Genomic DNA, 21,079 nt, shown 5'->3' on the forward strand with positions numbered 1-21,079 from the left:
GCAGTGCCTCCGACCAGGGCCCGAGTTGCCCGGGACTGCTGGTCGACCCCGCATGCACTCGGTCCCAAGCGCGAGTCACCAGGGACAGCTGGTTGACCCCGCGGGCCTTCAGACACGGGCCCGAGTTGCCCGGGACGCCTGTTTGACACCATGCTCCCTCCCACCAGGCCCCAGTCGCCCAGGACAGCTGGTCGACCCCACGTAACCTAGGACGCAAGCGCGAGTGGTCCGGGACATCTGGTTGACACCGCAGGGCCTTGGGCCTGGGCCCGAGTCGCCCGGGACCCCTGGTCGACCCTGCAGGCCCTCGCACCCGGGCCCGAGTTGCCAAAACATCGGGGCGACCTCGTGGAACCTCGGACACGAGCGCGAGTCACCCAGGACTGCTGGTCCACCCTGCGGGCACTCGGACCAAAGCACGAATCACAGGGAAAACTGGTCGACCCCGTGGGCCTTCAGGAACGGGCCCGAGCCTCCGGGACAGCCTTTCGAGCCCGCAGGCCCTCGGAGCCGAACCCAAGTCAGCCAGGACAGCTGGTCGACCCCGCGGGCCTTAGGACCGAAGCGCCAGTCCCCCGGGACATCTGGTCGACACCGCGAGGCCTCGGGAATGGGCCCGAGTCGCCCAGGACAGCTGTTCGACCCCGTGGGCTCTCGGACATTGGCCCTAGTCGCCCGGGACGCCTGTTCGACACCCCGCTCCGTCCGACCAGGGCCCAAGTCCCCCGGGACAGCTGGTCGACCCTGGAGGATATCAGACACAGGCCCGAGTCGACCGGGAGATTTGGACGACACCGCGGGCCCTCGGGACCAGCCCGAGTCGCCCGGGAAAGGTTGTGGAACCCGCGGGCCCTCGGACATGGGCCCGACGTCCCCGGGACAGCTGGTCGACCCAGGGGGACATCGGGCACGGGCCCGAGTCGCCCGGTACAGATGGTCGACCGCAGGACCTCGGACACGGGCCCAAGTCACGCGGGTCTGCTGGTCGATCCCGCGGGCCCTCGGTCCCGGGCCCGAATCGCCAAAGATATCGGGTCGACCTCACGGGCCCTCGGACACAAGCGCGTGTTGCCCGGGACTGCTGGTCAACCCCGCGGGAACACGGACCCCAGCGTGAGTGGCCAGGGATAGCTGGTCGAACACGTGGGCCTTCAGACACGGGTCCGAGTCGCCCGGGGCAACTGGTGGATGCGGCTGGTCTTCGGGCCTGGGTAGAGTTCCCCGGGACAGCTGGTCGAAACCACGGGATCCTGGACCCGGGCCTGAGTCCCCCTGGACAACTGGTCGACCCCGCGTGACATCTGGCACATGCCCAAGTCACCCGGGAAAGCAGGTAGGCTGCGGGACCTCGGACCCGAACTTGAGTCGCCTGGGAGAGGTGGTCCATACCACGGTCCCTCGGGCACAGGCCGGAGACGCCCGGGAAAGTCGGGCGACCCCAAGGGCCTTTGGACACAGGGCCAAAGTCGCCCGGGTCAGCTGGTCGACCCCGCGGTCCGTCGGTCCAAAGCGCGAGTGTCCCAGGAGAGCTGTGTGACACCGTGGGCCCTCGGAGCCAGGCCGGAGTCGCCTGGGACGTCTGGTTGACCCCGCGGGGCATCGGGCACGTGCCCGAGTCGCCCCGGAGAGCTGGTCGACCCCGCGGGCCATCGGACCCGAGCGCGATTTGCCCGGAAGAGCTTGTCGAACACATGGGCCCTCGGACCCAGGCCCGAGTGACCCGGGATGGCTGGGCAACACCGCGGTCCCTCCGACCTGAACCCGAATCGCCCGGGACACCTGGTTGACCCGGTGGGACATCGGGCCCGGGCCCAAGACACCCGGGACAGCAGGTCGACCGCGGGCCCTTGGACCCAAACTCGAGTCGCTTGGGAGAGTGGGTCGACACTGCGGGCCATCGGACCCGAGCGCGATTTGCCCGGAAGAGCTTGTCGAACACATGGGCCCTCGGACCCAGGCCCGAGTGACCCGGGATGGCTGGGCAACACCGCGGTCCCTCCGACCTGAACCCGAATCGCCCGGGACACCTGGTTGACCCGGTGGGACATCGGGCCCGGGCCCAAGACACCCGGGACAGCAGGTCGACCGCGGGCCCTTGGACCCAAACTCGAGTCGCTTGGGAGAGTGGGTCGACACTGCGGGCACTCGGGCATTGGCCGAATGGGCACGGGAAAGCTGGCAGACCTCGCAGGACCCCGGCCATGGGCCCGAGTCGCCAAAGACATCAGGTCGACCTCGCGGGCAGTCGGACACGAGCGCGAGGACGCCGGGAATGCTGGTCAACCCCGTGGGCAGTCCCACCGAAGCATGTGTCGCCAGGGTCATCTGGTCGAACCCGTGGGCCCTCGGACACGGGCCCGTGTCACCCGGAGCTGGTCGTCACCGCGGGCATTCGGGCAAGGCCCGAGTCTTCCGGGACGCCTGTTCGACACCGCGGGCCCTGCGACCAGGGCCCAAGTCGCCCGGGGCAGCTGATCCATGCAGCGGGACATCTGGCACGGGCCCGAGGCGCCTGGGACAGCTGGTCGACCATGGGACCTGGGACCCGAACCGAGTCGCGCGGGAGAGTTTGTGGACACCGCGGGCCCTCGAGCACCGGCCCGAGTCGCCCAATACAGGTGGTCGAACCCGCGGGCCCTAGGACCTGGGCCCGAGTCCCCAGGGACCGCTGGTCGACCCCGGGGTCCATCAGACTCACGTGTGAGTCCCCTGGCACAGCTGTTCGACACCCAGGCCCTCAGGCACGGTCTCGAGTCGCCCGGGACAGCTGGTCAACACCGAGGGATTTCGGACACGGGCCCCAGGCGCCAGGGACTGCTGGTTGACCCCGCGGGCCATCAGAACAGGGCCTGAGTCGCGCGGGCCTGCTGGTGGACCGCGCGGGCCTTTGGACCAGGGGCAAAATCGCCCGGGACATATGGTCGACCCCACGGGCCGTCGGACTCGAGTGCGATCTCCGGGGACACCTGGTCGAACCCACGTGCCCTCGGACACAGGCCCGAGTGCCTGGGACAGCTGGTCAACCACGCGGGCCTTCAGACTCGGGCCCGAGTCCACCTGGACAGCTGGTCGAACCGGCGGGCCCTCGGACGCGGGCCCGAGTCCCCCGGGACAGCCTGTCGACACCGCATGCCCGTGGACCCGGGCCCGAGTCCCCCGGGACAGGTGGGCGACCCTGTGGGACCTCAGACCCGGGCCCCAGTTCCCTGGGAAAGCTGGTTGATACCGCGAACATTCAGACCCAGGCCCGAGTCACCCGGGACATTTGGTCGAAACCGTGGGCCCTCGGAATCAGGCCGGAGTCGCCCGGGACAGCCGGTCGACCCCGCAGGTCCTCGGGCACGGGCCCGAGGCGCCAGGGAGGCCTGGTCGACACCGCAGTGCCTCCGACCAGGGCCCGAGTTGCCCGGGACTGCTGGTCGACCCCGCATGCACTCGGTCCCAAGCGCGAGTCACCAGGGACAGCTGGTTGACCCCGCGGGCCTTCAGACACGGGCCCGAGTTGCCCGGGACGCCTGTTTGACACCATGCTCCCTCCGACCAGGCCCCAGTCGCCCAGGACAGCTGGTCGACCCCACGTAACCTAGGACGCAAGCGCGAGTGGTCCGGGACATCTGGTTGACACCGCAGGGCCTTGGGCCTGGGCCCGAGTCGCCCGGGACACCTGGTCGACCCTGCAGGCCCTCGCACCTGGGCCCGAGTTGCCAAAACATCGGGGCGACCTCGTGGAACCTCGGACACGAGCGCGAGTCACCCAGGACTGCTGGTCCACCCTGCGGGCACTCGGACCAAAGCACGAATCACAGGGAAAACTGGTCGACCCCGTGGGCCTTCAGGAACGGGCCCGAGCCTCCGGGACAGCCTTTCGAGCCCGCAGGCCCTCGGAGCCGAACCCAAGTCAGCCAGGACAGCTGGTCGACCCCGCGGGCCTTAGGACCGAAGCGCCAGTCCCCCGGGACATCTGGTCGACACCGCGAGGCCTCGGGAATGGGCCCGAGTCGCCCAGGACAGCTGTTCGACCCCGTGGGCTCTCGGACATTGGCCCTAGTCGCCCGGGACGCCTGTTCGACACCCCGCTCCGTCCGACCAGGGCCCAAGTCCCCCGGGACAGCTGGTCGACCCTGGAGGATATCAGACACAGGCCCGAGTCGACCGGGAGATTTGGACGACACCGCGGGCCCTCGGGACCAGCCCGAGTCGCCCGGGAAAGGTTGTGGAACCCGCGGGCCCTCGGACATGGGCCCGATGTCCCCGGGACAGCTGGTCGACCCAACGGGACATCGGGCACGGGCCCGAGTCGCCCGGTACAGATGGTCGACCGCAGGACCTCGGACACGGGCCCAAGTCACGCGGGTCTGCTGGTCGATCCCGCGGGCCCTCGGTCCCAGGCCCGAATGGCCAAAGACATCGGGTCGACCTCACGGGCCCTCGGACACAAGCGCGTGTTGCCCGGGACTGCTGGTCAACCCCGCGGGAACACGGACCCCAGCGTGAGTGGCCAGGGATAGCTGGTCGAACACGCGGGCCTTCAGACACGGGTCCGAGTCGCCCGGGGCAACTGGTGGATGCGGCTGGTCTTCGGGCCTGGGTAGAGTTCCCCGGGACAGCTGGTCGACACCACGGGATCCTGGACCCGGGCCTGAGTCCCCCTGGACAACTGGTCGACCCCGCGTGACATCTGGCACATGCCCAAGTCACCCGGGAAAGCAGGTAGGCTGCGGGACCTCGGACCCGAACTTGAGTCGCCTGGGAGAGGTGGTCCATACCACGGTCCCTCGGGCACAGGCCGGAGACGCCCGGGAAAGTCGGGCGACCCCAAGGGCCTTTGGACACAGGGCCAAAGTCGCCCGGGTCAGCTGGTCGACCCCGCGGTCCGTCGGTCCAAAGCGCGAGTGTCCCAGGAGAGCTGTGTGACACCGTGGGCCCTCGGAGCCAGGCCGGAGTCGCCTGGGACGTCTGGTTGACCCCGCGGGGCATCGGGCATGTGCTCGACTCGCCCTGGAGATCTGGTCGACCCCGCAGGCCCTCGGACTCGAGTGCGAGTCGCCCGGGACCCCTGGTGGACCCTGCGGGCCCTCGGACCCGGGCCCGAGGGCCTGGAACATCTGGTCGACACCGTGGGCCCTCGGACACGGGCCCGAGTCACGCGGGATAGCTGATCAATAATGCCGGGCCTCGGAACCGGGCCCGAGGTGCCCGAGACAGCTGGTCGACACCCCGGGCCCTGGGGCACGTGCCCGAGTCGCCCCGGAGAGCTGGTCGACCCCGCGGGCCATCGGACCCGAGCGCGATTTGCCCGGAAGAGCTTGTCGAACACATGGGCCCTCGGACCCAGGCCCGAGTGACCCGGGATGGCTGGGCAACACCGCGGTCCCTCCGACCTGAACCCGAATCGCCCGGGACACCTGGTAGACCCGGTGGGACATCGGGCCCGGGCCCAAGACACCCGGGACAGCAGGTCGACCGCGGGCCCTTGGACCCAAACTCGAGTCGCTTGGGAGAGTGGGTCGACACTGCGGGCACTCGGGCATTGGCCGAATGGGCACGGGAAAGCTGGCAGACCCCGCAGGACCCCGGCCACGGGCCCGAGTCGCCAAAGACATCAGGTCGACCTCGCGGGCAGTCGGACACGAGCGCGAGGACGCCGGGAATGCTGGTCAACCCCGTGGGCAGTCCCACCGAAGCATGTGTCGCCAGGGTCATCTGGTCGAACCCGTGGGCCCTCGGACACGGGCCCGTGTCACCCGGAGCTGGTCGTCACCGCGGGCATTCGGGCAAGGCCCGAGTCTTCCGGGATGCCTGTTCGACACCGCGGGCCCTGCGACCAGGGCCCAAGTCGCCCGGGGCAGCTGATCCATGCAGCGGGACATCTGGCACGGGCCCGAGGCGCCTGGGACAGCTGGTCGACCATGGGACCTGGGACCCGAACCGAGTCGCGCGGGAGAGTTTGTGGACACCGCGGGCCCTCGAGCACCGGCCCGAGTCGCCCAATACAGGTGGTCGAACCCGCGGGCCCTAGGACCTGGGCCCGAGTCCCCAGGGACCGCTGGTCGACCCCGGGGTCCATCAGACTCACGTGTGAGTCCCCTGGCACAGCTGTTCGACACCCAGGCCCTCAGGCACGGTCTCGAGTCGCCCGGGACAGCTGGTCAACACCGAGGGATTTCGGACACGGGGCCCAGGCGCCAGGGACTGCTGGTTGACCCCGCGGGCCATCAGAACAGGGCCTGAGTCGCGCGGGCCTGCTGGTGGACCACGCGGGCCTTTGGACCCGGGCCAATATCGCCCGGGACATATGGTCGACCCCACGGGCCGTCGGACTCGAGTGCGATCTCCGGGGACACCTGGTCGAAACCACGTGCCCTCGGACACAGGCCCGAGTGCCTGGGACAGCTGGTCGACCACGCGGGCCTTCAGACTCGGGACCGAGTCCACCTGGACAGCTGGTCGACCCGGCGGGCCCTCGGACGCGGGCCCGAGTCCCCTGGGACAGCCTGTCGACACCACATGCCCGTGGACCCGGGCCCGAGTCCCCCGGGACAGGTGGGCGACCCTGTGGGACCTCAGACCCGGGCCCCAGTTCCCTGGGAAAGCTGGTTGATACCGCGAACATTCAGACCCAGGCCCGAGTCACCCGGGACATTTGGTCGAACCCGTGGGCCCTCGGAATCAGGCCGGAGTCGCCCGGGACAGCCGGTCGACCCCGCAGGTCCTCGGGCACGGGCCCGAGGCGCCAGGGAGGCCTGGTCGACACCGCAGTGCCTCCGACCAGGGCCCGAGTTTCCCGGGACTGCTGGTCGACCCCGCATGCACTCGGTCCCAAGCGCGAGTCACCAGGGACAGCTGGTTGACCCCGCGGGCCTTCAGACACGGGCCCGAGTTGCCCGGGACGCCTGTTTGACACCATGCTCCATCCGACCAGGCCCCAGTCGCCCAGGACAGCTGGTCGACCCCACGTAACCTAGGACGCAAGCGCGAGTGGTCCGGGACATCTGGTTGACACCGCAGGGCCTTGGGCCTGGGCCCGAGTCGCCCGGGACACCTGGTCGACCCTGCAGGCCCTCGCACCCGGGCCCGAGTTGCCAAAACATCGGGGCGACCTCGTGGAACCTCGGACACGAGCGCGAGTCACCCAGGACTTCTGGTCCACCCTGCGGGCACTCGGACCAAAGCACGAATCACAGGGAAAACTGGTCGACCCCGTGGGCCTTCAGGAACGGGCCCGAGCCTCCGGGACAGCCTTTCGAGCCCGCAGGCCCTCGGAGCCGAACCCAAGTCAGCCAGGACAGCTGGTCGACCCCGCGGGCCTTAGGACCGAAGCGCCAGTCCCCCGGGACATCTGGTCGACACCGCGAGGCCTCGGGAATGGGCCCGAGTCGCCCAGGACAGCTGTTCGACCCCGTGGGCTCTCGGACATTGGCCCTAGTCGCCCGGGACGCCTGTTCGACACCCCGCTCCGTCCGACCAGGGCCCAAGTCCCCCGGGACAGCTGGTCGACCCTGGAGGATATCAGACACAGGCCCGAGTCGACCGGGAGATTTGGACGACACCGCGGGCCCTCGGGACCAGCCCGAGTCGCCCGGGAAAGGTTGTGGAACCCGCGGGCCCTCGGACATGGGCCCGACGTCCCCGGGACAGCTGGTCGACCCAGGGGGACATCGGGCACGGGCCCGAGTCGCCCGGTACAGATGGTCGACCGCAGGACCTCGGACACGGGCCCAAGTCACGCGGGTCTGCTGGTCGATCCCGCGGGCCCTCGGTCCCGGGCCCGAATGGCCAAAGACATCGGGTCGACCTCACGGGCCCTCGGACACAAGCGCGTGTTGCCCGGGACTGCTGGTCAACCCCGCGGGAACACGGACCCCAGCGTGAGTGGCCAGGGATAGCTGGTCGAACACGTGGGCCTTCAGACACGGGTCCGAGTCGCCCGGGGCAACTGGTGGATGCGGCTGGTCTTCGGGCCTGGGTAGAGTTCCCCGGGACAGCTGGTCGAAACCACGGGATCCTGGACCCGGGCCTGAGTCCCCCTGGACAACTGGTCGACCCCGCGTGACATCTGGCACATGCCCAAGTCACCCGGGAAAGCAGGTAGGCTGCGGGACCTCGGACCCGAACTTGAGTCGCCTGGGAGAGGTGGTCCATACCACGGTCCCTCGGGCACAGGCCGGAGACGCCCGGGAAAGTCGGGCGACCCCAAGGGCCTTTGGACACAGGGCCAAAGTCGCCCGGGTCAGCTGGTCGACCCCACGGTCCGTCGGTCCAAAGCGCGAGTGTCCCAGGAGAGCTGTGTGACACCGTGGGCCCTCGGAGCCAGGCCGGAGTCGCCTGGGACGTCTGGTTGACCCCGCGGGGCATCGGGCATGTGCTCGACTCGCCCTGGAGATCTGGTCGACCCCGCAGGCCCTCGGACTCGAGTGCGAGTCGCCCGGGAACCCTGGTGGACCCTGCGGGCCCTCGGACCCGGGCCCGAGGGCCTGGAACATCTGGTCGACACCGTGGGCCCTCGGACACGGGCCCGAGTCACGCGGGATAGCTGATCAATAATGCCGGGCCTCGGAACCGGGCCCGAGGTGCCCGAGACAGCTGGTCGACACCCCGGGCCCTGGGGCACGTGCCCGAGTCGCCCCGGAGAGCTGGTCGACCCCGCGGGCCATCGGACCCGAGCGCGATTTGCCCGGAAGAGCTTGTCGAACACATGGGCCCTCGGACCCAGGCCCGAGTGACCCGGGATGGCTGGGCAACACCGCGGTCCCTCCGACCTGAACCCGAATCGCCCGGGACACCTGGTAGACCCGGTGGGACATCGGGCCCGGGCCCAAGACACCCGGGACAGCAGGTCGAACGCGGGCCCTTGGACCCAAACTCGAGTCGCTTGGGAGAGTGGGTCGACACTGCGGGCACTCGGGCATTGGCCGAATGGGCACGGGAAAGCTGGCAGACCCCGCAGGACCCCGGCCACGGGCCCGAGTCGCCAAAGACATCAGGTCGACCTCGCGGGCAGTCGGACACGAGCGCGAGGACGCCGGGAATGCTGGTCAACCCCGTGGGCAGTCCCACCGAAGCATGTGTCGCCAGGGTCATCTGGTCGAACCCGTGGGCCCTCGGACACGGGCCCGTGTCACCCGGAGCTGGTCGTCACCGCGGGCATTCGGGCAAGGCCCGAGTCTTCCGGGACGCCTGTTCGACACCGCGGGCCCTGCGACCAGGGCCCAAGTCGCCCGGGGCAGCTGATCCATGCAGCGGGACATCTGGCACGGGCCCGAGGCGCCTGGGACAGCTGGTCGACCATGGGACCTGGGACCCGAACCGAGTCGCGCGGGAGAGTTTGTGGACACCGCGGGCCCTCGAGCACCGGCCCGAGTCGCCCAATACAGGTGGTCGAACCCGCGGGCCCTAGGACCTGGGCCCGAGTCCCCAGGGACCGCTGGTCGACCCCGGGGTCCATCAGACTCACGTGTGAGTCCCCTGGCACAGCTGTTCGACACCCAGGCCCTCAGGCACGGTCTCAAGTCGCCCGGGACAGCTGGTCAACACCGAGGGATTTCGGACACGGGCCCCAGGCGCCAGGGACTGCTGGTTGACCCCGCGGGCCATCAGAACAGGGCCTGAGTCGCGCGGGCCTGCTGGTGGACCGCGCGGGCCTTTGGACCCGGGCCAATATCGCCCGGGACATATGGTCGACCCCACGGGCCGTCGGACTCGAGTGCGATCTCCGGGGACACCTGGTCGAACCCACGTGCCCTCGGACACAGGCCCGAGTGCCTGGGACAGCTGGTCGACCACGCGGGCCTTCAGACTCGGGCCCGAGTCCACCTGGACAGCTGGTCGAACCGGCGGGCCCTCGGACGCGGGCCCGAGTCCCCCGGGACAGCCTGTCGACACCGCATGCCCGTGGACCCGGGCCCGAGTCCCCCGGGACAGGTGGGCGACCCTGTGGGACCTCAGACCCGGGCCCCAGTTCCCTGGGAAAGCTGGTTGATACCGCGAGCATTCAGACCCAGGCTCGAGTCACCCGGGACATTTGGTCGAAACCGTGGGCCCTCGGAATCAGGCCGGAGTCGCCCGGGACAGCCGGTCGACCCCGCAGGTCCTCGGGCACGGGCCCGAGGCGCCAGGGAGGCCTGGTCGACACCGCAGTGCCTCCGACCAGGGCCCGAGTTGCCCGGGACTGCTGGTCGACCCCGCATGCACTCGGTCCCAAGCGCGAGTCACCAGGGACAGCTGGTTGACCCCGCGGGCCTTCAGACACGGGCCCGAGTTGCCCGGGACGCCTGTTTGACACCATTCTCCCTCCCACCAGGCCCCAGTCGCCCAGGACAGCTGGTCGACCCCACGTAACCTAGGACGCAAGCGCGAGTGGTCCGGGACATCTGGTTGACACCGCAGGGCCTTGGGCCTGGGCCCGAGTCGCCCGGGACACCTGGTCGACCCTGCAGGCCCTCGCACCCGGGCCCGAGTTGCCAAAACATCGGGGCGACCTCGTGGAACCTCGGACACGAGCGCGAGTCACCCAGGACTGCTGGTCCACCCTGCGGGCACTCGGACCAAAGCATGAATCACAGGGAAAACTGGTCGACCCCGTGGGCCTTCAGGAACGGGACCGAGCCTCCGGGACAGCCTTTCGAGCCCGCAGGCCCTCGGAGCCGAACCCAAGTCAGCCAGGACAGCTGGTCGACCCCGCGGGCCTTAGGACCGAAGCGCCAGTCCCCCGGGACATCTGGTCGACACCGCGAGGCCTCGGGAATGGGCCCGAGTCGCCCAGGACAGCTGTTCGACCCCGTGGGCTCTCGGACATTGGCCCTAGTCGCCCGGGACGCCTGTTCGACACCCCGCTCCGTCCGACCAGGGCCCAAGTCCCCCGGGACAGCTGGTCGACCCTGGAGGATATCAGACACAGGCCCGAGTCGACCGGGAGATTTGGACGACACCGCGGGCCCTCGGGACCAGCCCGAGTCGCCCGGGAAAGGTTGTGGAACCCGCGGGCCCTCGGACATGGGCCCGACGTCCCCGGGACAGCTGTTGGACCCAGGGGGACATCGGGCACGGGCCCGAGTCGCCCGGTACAGATGGTCGACCGCAGGACCTCGGACACGGGCCCAAGTCACGCGGGTCTGCTGGTCGATCCCGCGGGCCCTCGGTCCCGGGCCCGAATGGCCAAAGACATCGGGTCGACCTCACGGGCCCTCGGACACAAGCGCGTGTTGCCCGGGACTGCTGGTCAACCCCGCGGGAACACGGACCCCAGCGTGAGTGGCCAGGGATAGCTGGTCGAACACGCGGGCCTTCAGACACGGGTCCGAGTCGCCCGGGGCAACTGGTGGATGAGGCTGGTCTTCGGGCCTGGGTAGAGTTCCCCGGGACAGCTGGTCGACACCACGGGATCCTGGACCCGGGCCTGAGTCCCCCTGGACAACTGGTCGACCCCGCGTGACATCTGGCACATGCCCAAGTCACCCGGGAAAGCAGGTAGGCTGCGGGACCTCGGACCCGAACTTGAGTCGCCTGGGAGAGGTGGTCCATACCACGGTCCCTCGGGCACAGGCCGGAGACGCCCGGGAAAGTCGGGCGACCCCAAGGGCCTTTGGACACAGGGCCAAAGTCGCCCGGGTCAGCTGGTCGACCCCGCGGTCCGTCGGTCCAAAGCGCGAGTGTCCCAGGAGAGCTGTGTGACACCGTGGGCCCTCGGAGCCAGGCCGGAGTCGCCTGGGACGTCTGGTTGACCCCGCGGGGCATCGGGCATGTGCTCGACTCGCCCTGGAGATCTGGTCGACCCCGCAGGCCCTCGGACTCGAGTGCGAGTCGCCCGGGACCCCTGGTGGACCCTGCGGGCCCTCGGACCCGGGCCCGAGGGCCTGGAACATCTGGTCGACACCGTGGGCCCTCGGACACGGGCCCGAGTCACGCGGGATAGCTGATCAATAATGCCGGGCCTCGGAACCGGGCCCGAGGTGCCCGAGACAGCTGGTCGACACCCCGGGCCCTGGGGCACGTGCCCGAGTCGCCCCGGAGAGCTGGTCGACCCCGCGGGCCATCGGACCCGAGCGCGATTTGCCCGGAAGAGCTTGTCGAACACATGGGCCCTCGGACCCAGGCCCGAGTGACCCGGGATGGCTGGGCAACACCGCGGTCCCTCCGACCTGAACCCGAATCGCCCGGGACACCTGGTAGACCCGGTGGGACATCGGGCCCGGGCCCAAGACACCCGGGACAGCAGGTCGAACGCGGGCCCTTGGACCCAAACTCGAGTCGCTTGGGAGAGTGGGTCGACACTGCGGGCACTCGGGCATTGGCCGAATGGGCACGGGAAAGCTGGCAGACCCCGCAGGACCCCGGCCACGGGCCCGAGTCGCCAAAGACATCAGGTCGACCTCGCGGGCAGTCGGACACGAGCGCGAGGACGCCGGGAATGCTGGTCAACCCCGTGGGCAGTCCCACCGAAGCATGTGTCGCCAGGGTCATCTGGTCGAACCCGTGGGCCCTCGGACACGGGCCCGTGTCACCCGGAGCTGGTCGTCACCGCGGGCATTCGGGCAAGGCCCGAGTCTTCCGGGACGCCTGTTCGACACCGCGGGCCCTGCGACCAGGGCCCAAGTCGCCCGGGGCAGCTGATCCATGCAGCGGGACATCTGGCACGGGCCCGAGGCGCCTGGGACAGCTGGTCGACCATGGGACCTGGGACCCGAACCGAGTCGCGCGGGAGAGTTTGTGGACACCGCGGGCCCTCGAGCACCGGCCCGAGTCGCCCAATACAGGTGGTCGAACCCGCGGGCCCTAGGACCTGGGCCCGAGTCCCCAGGGACCGCTGGTCGACCCCGGGGTCCATCAGACTCACGTGTGAGTCCCCTGGCACAGCTGTTCGACACCCAGGCCCTCAGGCACGGTCTCAAGTCGCCCGGGACAGCTGGTCAACACCGAGGGATTTCGGACATGGGCCCCAGGCGCCAGGGACTGCTGGTTGACCCCGCGGGCCATCAGAACAGGGCCTGAGTCGCGCGGGCCTGCTGGTGGACCGCGCGGGCCTTTGGACCCGGGCCAATATCGCCCGGGACATATGGTCGACCCCACGGGCCGTCGGACTCGAGTGCGATCTCCGGGGACACCTGGTCGAACCCACGTGCCCTCGGACACAGGCCCGAGTGCCTGGGACAGCTGGTCGACCACGCGGGCCTTCAGACTCGGGCCCGAGTCCACCTGGACAGCTGGTCGAACCGGCGGGCCCTCGGACGCGGGCCCGAGTCCCCCGGGACAGCCTGTCGACACCGCATGCCCGTGGACCCGGGCCCGAGTCCCCCGGGACAGGTGGGCGACCCTGTGGGACCTCAGACCCGGGCCCCAGTTCCCTGGGAAAGCTGGTTGATACCGCGAGCATTCAGACCCAGGCTCGAGTCACCCGGGACATTTGGTCGAAACCGTGGGCCCTCGGAATCAGGCCGGAGTCGCCCGGGACAGCCGGTCGACCCCGCAGGTCCTCGGGCACGGGCCCGAGGCGCCAGGGAGGCCTGGTCGACACCGCAGTGCCTCCGACCAGGGCCCGAGTTGCCCGGGACTGCTGGTCGACCCCGCATGCACTCGGTCCCAAGCGCGAGTCACCAGGGACAGCTGGTTGACCCCGCGGGCCTTCAGACACGGGCCCGAGTTGCCCGGGACGCCTGTTTGACACCATGCTCCCTCCCACCAGGCCCCAGTCGCCCAGGACAGCTGGTCGACCCCACGTAACCTAGGACGCAAGCGCGAGTGGTCCGGGACATCTGGTTGACACCGCAGGGCCTTGGGCCTGGGCCCGAGTCGCCCGGGACACCTGGTCGACCCTGCAGGCCCTCGCACCCGGGCCCGAGTTGCCAAAACATCGGGGCGACCTCGTGGAACCTCGGACACGAGCGCGAGTCACCCAGGACTGCTGGTCCACCCTGCGGGCACTCGGACCAAAGCATGAATCACAGGGAAAACTGGTCGACCCCGTGGGCCTTCAGGAACGGGCCCGAGCCTCCGGGACAGCCTTTCGAGCCCGCAGGCCCTCGGAGCCGAACCCAAGTCAGCCAGGACAGCTGGTCGACCCCGCGGGCCTTAGGACCGAAGCGCCAGTCCCCCGGGACATCTGGTCGACACCGCGAGGCCTCGGGAATGGGCCCGAGTCGCCCAGGACAGCTGTTCGACCACGTGGGCTCTCGGACATTGGCCCTAGTCGCCCGGGACGCCTGTTCGACACCCCGCTCCGTCCGACCAGGGCCCAAGTCCCCCGGGACAGCTGGTCGACCCTGGAGGATATCAGACACAGGCCCGAGTCGACCGGGAGATTTGGACGACACCGCGGGCCCTCGGGACCAGCCCGAGTCGCCCGGGAAAGGTTGTGGAACCCGCGGGCCCTCGGACATGGGCCCGACGTCCCCGGGACAGCTGTTGGACCCAGGGGGACATCGGGCACGGGCCCGAGTCGCCCGGTACAGATGGTCGACCGCAGGACCTCGGACACGGGCCCAAGTCACGCGGGTCTGCTGGTCGATCCCGCGGGCCCTCGGTCCCGGGCCCGAATGGCCAAAGACATCGGGTCGACCTCACGGGCCCTCGGACACAAGCGCGTGTTGCCCGGGACTGCTGGTCAACCCCGCGGGAACACGGACCCCAGCGTGAGTGGCCAGGGATAGCTGGTCGAACACGCGGGCCTTCAGACACGGGTCCGAGTCGCCCGGGGCAACTGGTGGATGAGGCTGGTCTTCGGGCCTGGGTAGAGTTCCCCGGGACAGCTGGTCGACACCACGGGATCCTGGACCCGGGCCTGAGTCCCCCTGGACAACTGGTCGACCCCGCGTGACATCTGGCACATGCCCAAGTCACCCGGGAAAGCAGGTAGGCTGCGGGACCTCGGACCCGAACTTGAGTCGCCTGGGAGAGGTGGTCCATACCACGGTCCCTCGGGCACAGGCCGGAGACGCCCGGGAAAGTCGGGCGACCCCAAGGGCCTTTGGACACAGGGCCAAAGTCGCCCGGGTCAGCTGGTCGACCCCGCGGTCCGTCGGTCCAAAGCGCGAGTGTCCCAGGAGAGCTGTGTGACACCGTGGGCCCTCGGAGCCAGGCCGGAGTCGCCTGGGACGTCTGGTTGACCCCGCGGGGCATCGGGCATGTGCTCGACTCGCCCTGGAGATCTGGTCGACCCCGCAGGCCCTCGGACTCGAGTGCGAGTCGCCCGGGACCCCTGGTGGACCCTGCGGGCCCTCGGACCCGGGCCCGAGGGCCTGGAACATCTGGTCGACACCGTGGGCCCTCGGACACGGGCCCGAGTCACGCGGGATAGCTGATCAATAATGCCGGGCCTCGGAACCGGGCCCGAGGTGCCCAAGACAGCTGGTCGACACCCCGGGCCCTGGGGCACGTGCCCGAGTCGCCCCGGAGAGCTGGTCGACCCCGCGGGCCATCGGACCCGAGCGCGATTTGCCCGGAAGAGCTTGTCGAACACATGGGCCCTCGGACCCAGGCCCGAGTGACCCGGGATGGCTGGGCAACACCGCGGTCCCTCCGACCTGAACCCGAATCGCCCGGGACACCTGGTAGACCCGGTGGGACATCGGGCCCGGGCCCAAGACACCCGGGACAGCAGGTCGACCGCGGGCCCTTGGACCCAAACTCGAGTCGCTTGGGAGAGTGGGTCGACACTGCGGGCACTCGGGCATTGGCCGAATGGGCACGGGAAAGCTGGCAGACCCCGCAGGACCCCGGCCACGGGCCCGAGTCGCCAAAGACATCAGGTCGACCTCGCGGGCAGTCGGACACGAGCGCGAGGACGCCGGGAATGCTGGTCAACCCCGTGGGCAGTCCCACCGAAGCATGTGTCGCCAGGGTCATCTGGTCGAACCCGTGGGCCCTCGGACACGGGCCCGTGTCACCCGGAGCTGGTCGTCACCGCGGGCATTCGGGCAAGGCCCGAGTCTTCCGGGACGCCTGTTCGACACCGCGGGCCCTGCGACCAGGGCCCAAGTCGCCCGGGGCAGCTGATCCATGCAGCGGGACATCTGGCACGGGCCCGAGGCGCCTGGGACAGCTGGTCGACCATGGGACCTGGGACCTGAACCGAGTCGCGCGGGAGAGTTTGTGGACACCGCGGGCCCTCGAGCACCGGCCCGAGTCGCCCAATACAGGTGGTCGAACCCGCGGGCCCTAGGACCTGGGCCCGAGTCCCCAGGGACCGCTGGTCGACCCCGGGGTCCATCAGACTCACGTGTGAGTCCCCTGGCACAGCTGTTCGACACCCAGGCCCTCAGGCACGGTCTCGAGTCGCCCGGGACAGCTGGTCAACACCGAGGGATTTCGGACACGGGCCCCAGGCGCCAGGGACTGCTGGTTGACCCCGCGGGCCATCAGAACAGGGCCTGAGTCGCGCGGGCCTGCTGGTGGACCGCGCGGGCCTTTGGACCCGGTCCAATATCGCCCGGGACATATGGTCGACCCCACGGGCCGTCGGACTCGAGTGCGATCTCCGGGGACACCTGGTCGAACCCACGTGCCCTCGGACACAGGCCCGAGTGCCTGGGACAGCTGGTCGACCACGCGGGCCTTCAGACTCGGGCCCGAGTCCACCTGGACCGCTGGTCGAACCGGCGGGCCCTCGGACGCGGGCCCGAGTCCCCCGGGACAGCCTGTCGACACCGCATGCCCGTGGACCCGGGCCCGAGTCCCCCGGGACAGGTGGGCGACACTGTGGGACCTCAGACCCGGGCCCCAGTTCCCTGGGAAAGCTGGTTGATACCGCGAACATTCAGACCCAGGCCCGAGTCACCCGGGACATTTGGTCGAAACCGTGGGCCCTCGGAATCAGGCCGGAGTCGCCCGGGACAGCCGGTCGACCCCGCAGGTCCTCGGGCACGGGCCCGAGGCGCCAGGGAGGCCTGGTCGACACCGCAGTGCCTCCGACCAGGGCCCGAGTTGCCCGGGACTGCTGGTCGACCCCGCATGCACTCGGTCCCAAGCGCGAGTCACCAGGGACAGCTGGTTGACCCCGCGGGCCTTCAGACACGGGCCTGAGTTGCCCGGGACGCCTGTTTGACACCATGCTCCCTCCGACCAGGCCCCAGTCACCCAGGACAGCTGGTCGACCCCACGTAACCTAGGACGCAAGCGCGAGTGGTCCGGGACATCTGGTTGACACCGCAGGGCCTTGGGCCTGGGCCCGAGTCGCCCGGGACACCTGGTCGACCCTGCAGGCCCTCGCACCCGGGCCCGAGTTGCCAAAACATCGGGGCGACCTCGTGGAACCTCGGACACGAGCGCGAGTCACCCAGGACTGCTGGTCCACCCTGCGGGCACTCGGACCAAAGCACGAATCACAGGGAAAACTGGTCGACCCCGTGGGCCTTCAGGAACGGGCCCGAGCCTCCGGGACAGCCTTTCGAGCCCGCAGGCCCTCGGAGCCGAACCCAAGTCAGCCAGGACAGCTGGTCGACCCCGCGGGCCTTAGGACCGAAGCGCCAGTCCCCCGGGACATCTGGTCGACACCGCGAGGCCTCGGGAATGGGCCCGAGTCGCCCAGGACAGCTGTTCGACCCCGTGGGCTCTCGGACATTGGCCCTAGTCGCCCGGGACGCCTGTTCGACACCCCGCTCCGTCCGACCAGGGCCCAAGTCCCCCGGGACAGCTGGTCGACCCTGGAGGATATCAGACACAGGCCCGAGTCGACCGGGAGATTTGGACGACACCGCGGGCCCTCGGGACCAGCCCGAGTCGCCCGGGAAAGGTTGTGGAACCCGCGGGCCCTCGGACATGGGCCCGACGTCCCCGGGACAGCTGTTGGACCCAGGGGGACATCGGGCACGGGCCCGAGTCGCCCGGTACAGATGGTCGACCGCAGGACCTCGGACACGGGCCCAAGTCACGCGGGTCTGCTGGTCGATCCCGCGGGCCCTCGGTCCCGGGCCCGAATGGCCAAAGACATCGGGTCGACCTCACGGGCCCTCGGACACAAGCGCGTGTTGCCCGGGACTGCTGGTCAACCCCGCGGGAACACGGACCCCAGCGTGAGTGGCCAGGGATAGCTGGTCGAACACGCGGGCCTTCAGACACGGGTCCGAGTCGCCCGGGGCAACTGGTGGATGCGGCTGGTCTTCGGGCCTGGGTAGAGTTCCCCGGGACAGCTGGTCGACACCACGGGATCCTGGACCCGGGCCTGAGTCCCCCTGGACAACTGGTCGACCCCGCGTGACATCTGGCACATGCCCAAGTCACCCGGGAAAGCAGGTAGGCTGCGGGACCTCGGACCCGAACTTGAGTCGCCTGGGAGAGGTGGTCCATACCACGGTCCCTCGGGCACAGGCCGGAGACGCCCGGGAAAGTCGGGCGACCCCAAGGGCCTTTGGACACAGGGCCAAAGTCGCCCGGGTCAGCTGGTCGACCCCGCGGTCTGTCGGTCCAAAGCGCGAGTGTCCCAGGAGAGCTGTGTGACACCGTGGGCCCTCGGATCCAGGCCGGAGTCGCCTGGGACGTCTGGTTGACCCCGCGGGGCATCGGGCATGTGCTCGACTCGCCCTGGAGATCTGGTCGACCCCGCAGGCCCTCGGACTCGAGTGCGAGTCGCCCGGGACCCCTGGTGGACCCTGCGGGCCCTCGGACCCGGGCCCGAGGGCCTGGAACATCTGGTCGACACCGTGGGCCCTCGGACACGGGCCCGAGTCACGCGGGATAGCTGATCAATAATGCCGGGCCTCGGAACCGGGCCCGAGGTGCCCGAGACAGCTGGTCGACACCCCGGGCCCTGGGGCACGTGCCCGAGTTGCCCCGGAGAGCTGGTCGACCCCGCGGGCCATCGGACCCGAGCGCGATTTGCCCGGAAGAGCTTGTCGAACACATGGGCCCTCGGACCCAGGCCCGAGTGACCCGGGATGGCTGGGCAACACCGCGGTCCCTCCGACCTGAACCCGAATCGCCCGGGACACCTGGTAGACCCGGTGGGACATCGGGCCCGGGCCCAAGACACCCGGGACAGCAGGTCGACCGCGGGCCCTTGGACCCAAACTCGAGTCGCTTGGGAGAGTGGGTCGACACTGCGGGCACTCGGGCATTGGCCGAATGGGCACGGGAAAGCTGGCAGACCCCGCAGGACCCCGGCCACGGGCCCGAGTCGCCAAAGACATCAGGTCGACCTCGCGGGCAGTCGGACACGAGCGCGAGGACGCCGGGAATGCTGGTCAACCCCGTGGGCAGTCCCACCGAAGCATGTGTCGCCAGGGTCATCTGGTCGAACCCGTGGGCCCTCGGACACGGGCCCGTGTCACCCGGAGCTGGTCGTCACCGCGGGCATTCGGGCAAGGCCCGAGTCTTCCGGGACGCCTGTTCGACACCGCGGGCCCTGCGACCAGGGCCCAAGTCGCCCGGGGCAGCTGATCCATGCAGCGGGACATCTGGCACGGGCCCGAGGCGCCTGGGACAGCTGGTCGACCATGGGACCTGGGACCCGAACCGAGTCGCGCGGGAGAGTTTGTGGACACCGCGGGCCCTCGAGCACCGGCCCGAGTCGCCCAATACAGGTGGTCGAACCCGCGGGCCCTAGGACCTGGGCCCGAGTCCCCAGGGACCGCTGGTCGACCCCGGGGTCCATCAGACTCACGTGTGAGTCCCCTGGCACAGCTGTTCGACACCCAGGCCCTCAGGCACGGTCTCGAGTCGCCCGGGACAGCTGGTCAACACCGAGGGATTTCGGACACGGGCCCCAGGCGCCAGGGACTGCTGGTTGACCCCGCGGGCCATCAGAACAGGGCCTGAGTCGCGCGGGCCTGCTGGTGGACCGCGCGGGCCTTTGGACCCGGGCCAATATCGCCCGGGACATATGGTCGACCCCACGGGCCGTCGGACTCGAGTGCGATCTCCGGGGACACCTGGTCGAACCCACGTGCCCTCGGACACAGGCCCGAGTGCCTGGGACAGCTGGTCGACCACGCGGGCCTTCAGACTCGGGCCCGAGTCCACCTGGACAGCTGGTCGAACCGGCGGGCCCTCGGACGCGGGCCCGAGTCCCCCGGGACAGCCTGTCGACACCGCATGCCCGTGGACCCGGGCCCGAGTCCCCCGGGACAGGTGGGCGACCCTGTGGGACCTCAGACCCGGGCCCCAGTTCCCTGGGAAAGCTGGTTGATACCGCGAGCATTCAGACCCAGGCCCGAGTCACCCGGGACATTTGGTCGAAACCGTGGGCCCTCGGAATCAGGCCGGAGTCGCCCGGGACAGCCGGTCGACCCCGCAGGTCCTCGGGCACGGGCCCGAGGCGCCAGGGAGGCCTGGTCGACACCGCAGTGCCTCCGACCAGGGCCCGAGTTGCCCGGGACTGCTGGTCGACCCCGCATGCACTCGGTCCCAAGCGCGAGTCACCAGGGACAGCTGGTTGACCCCGCGGGCCTTCAGACACGGGCCCGAGTTGCCCGGGACGCCTGTTTGACACCATGCTCCCTCCCACCAGGCCCCAGTCGCCCAGGACAGCTGGTCGACCCCACGTAACCTAGGACGCAAGCGCGAGTGGTCCGGGACATCTGGTTGACACCGCAGGGCCTTGGGCCTGGGCCCGAGTCGCCCGGGACACCTGGTCGACCCTGCAGGCCCTCGCACCCGGGCCCGAGTTGCCAAAACATCGGGGCGACCTCGTGGAACCTCGGACACGAGCGCGAGTCACCCAGGACTGCTGGTCCACCCTGCGGGCACTCGGACCAAAGCACGAATCACAGGGAAAACTGGTCGACCCCGTGGGCCTTCAGGAACGGGCCCGAGCCTCCGGGACAGCCTTTCGAGCCCGCAGGCCCTCGGAGCCGAACCCAAGTCAGCCAGGACAGCTGGTCGACCCCGCGGGCCTTAGGACCGAAGCGCCAGTCCCCCGGGACATCTGGTCGACACCGCGAGGCCTCGGGAATGGGCCCGAGTCGCCCAGGACAGCTGTTCGACCCCGGGGGCTCTCGGACATTGGCCCTAGTCGCCCGGGACGCCTGTTCGACACCCCGCTCCGTCCGACCAGGGCCCAAGTCCCCCGGGACAGCTGGTCGACCCTGGAGGATATCAGACACAGGCCCGAGTCGACCGGGAGATTTGGACGACACCGCGGGCCCTCGGGACC

This window comes from Sus scrofa, chromosome 5, assembly GCF_054392235.1.
Source record: "Sus scrofa isolate SSC_HxYL_T2T_F1_AM1 chromosome 5, Sscrofa_HxYL_maternal_Yorkshire_Landrace_v2.0, whole genome shotgun sequence".
Classification (NCBI taxonomy): domain Eukaryota; kingdom Metazoa; phylum Chordata; class Mammalia; order Artiodactyla; family Suidae; genus Sus; species Sus scrofa.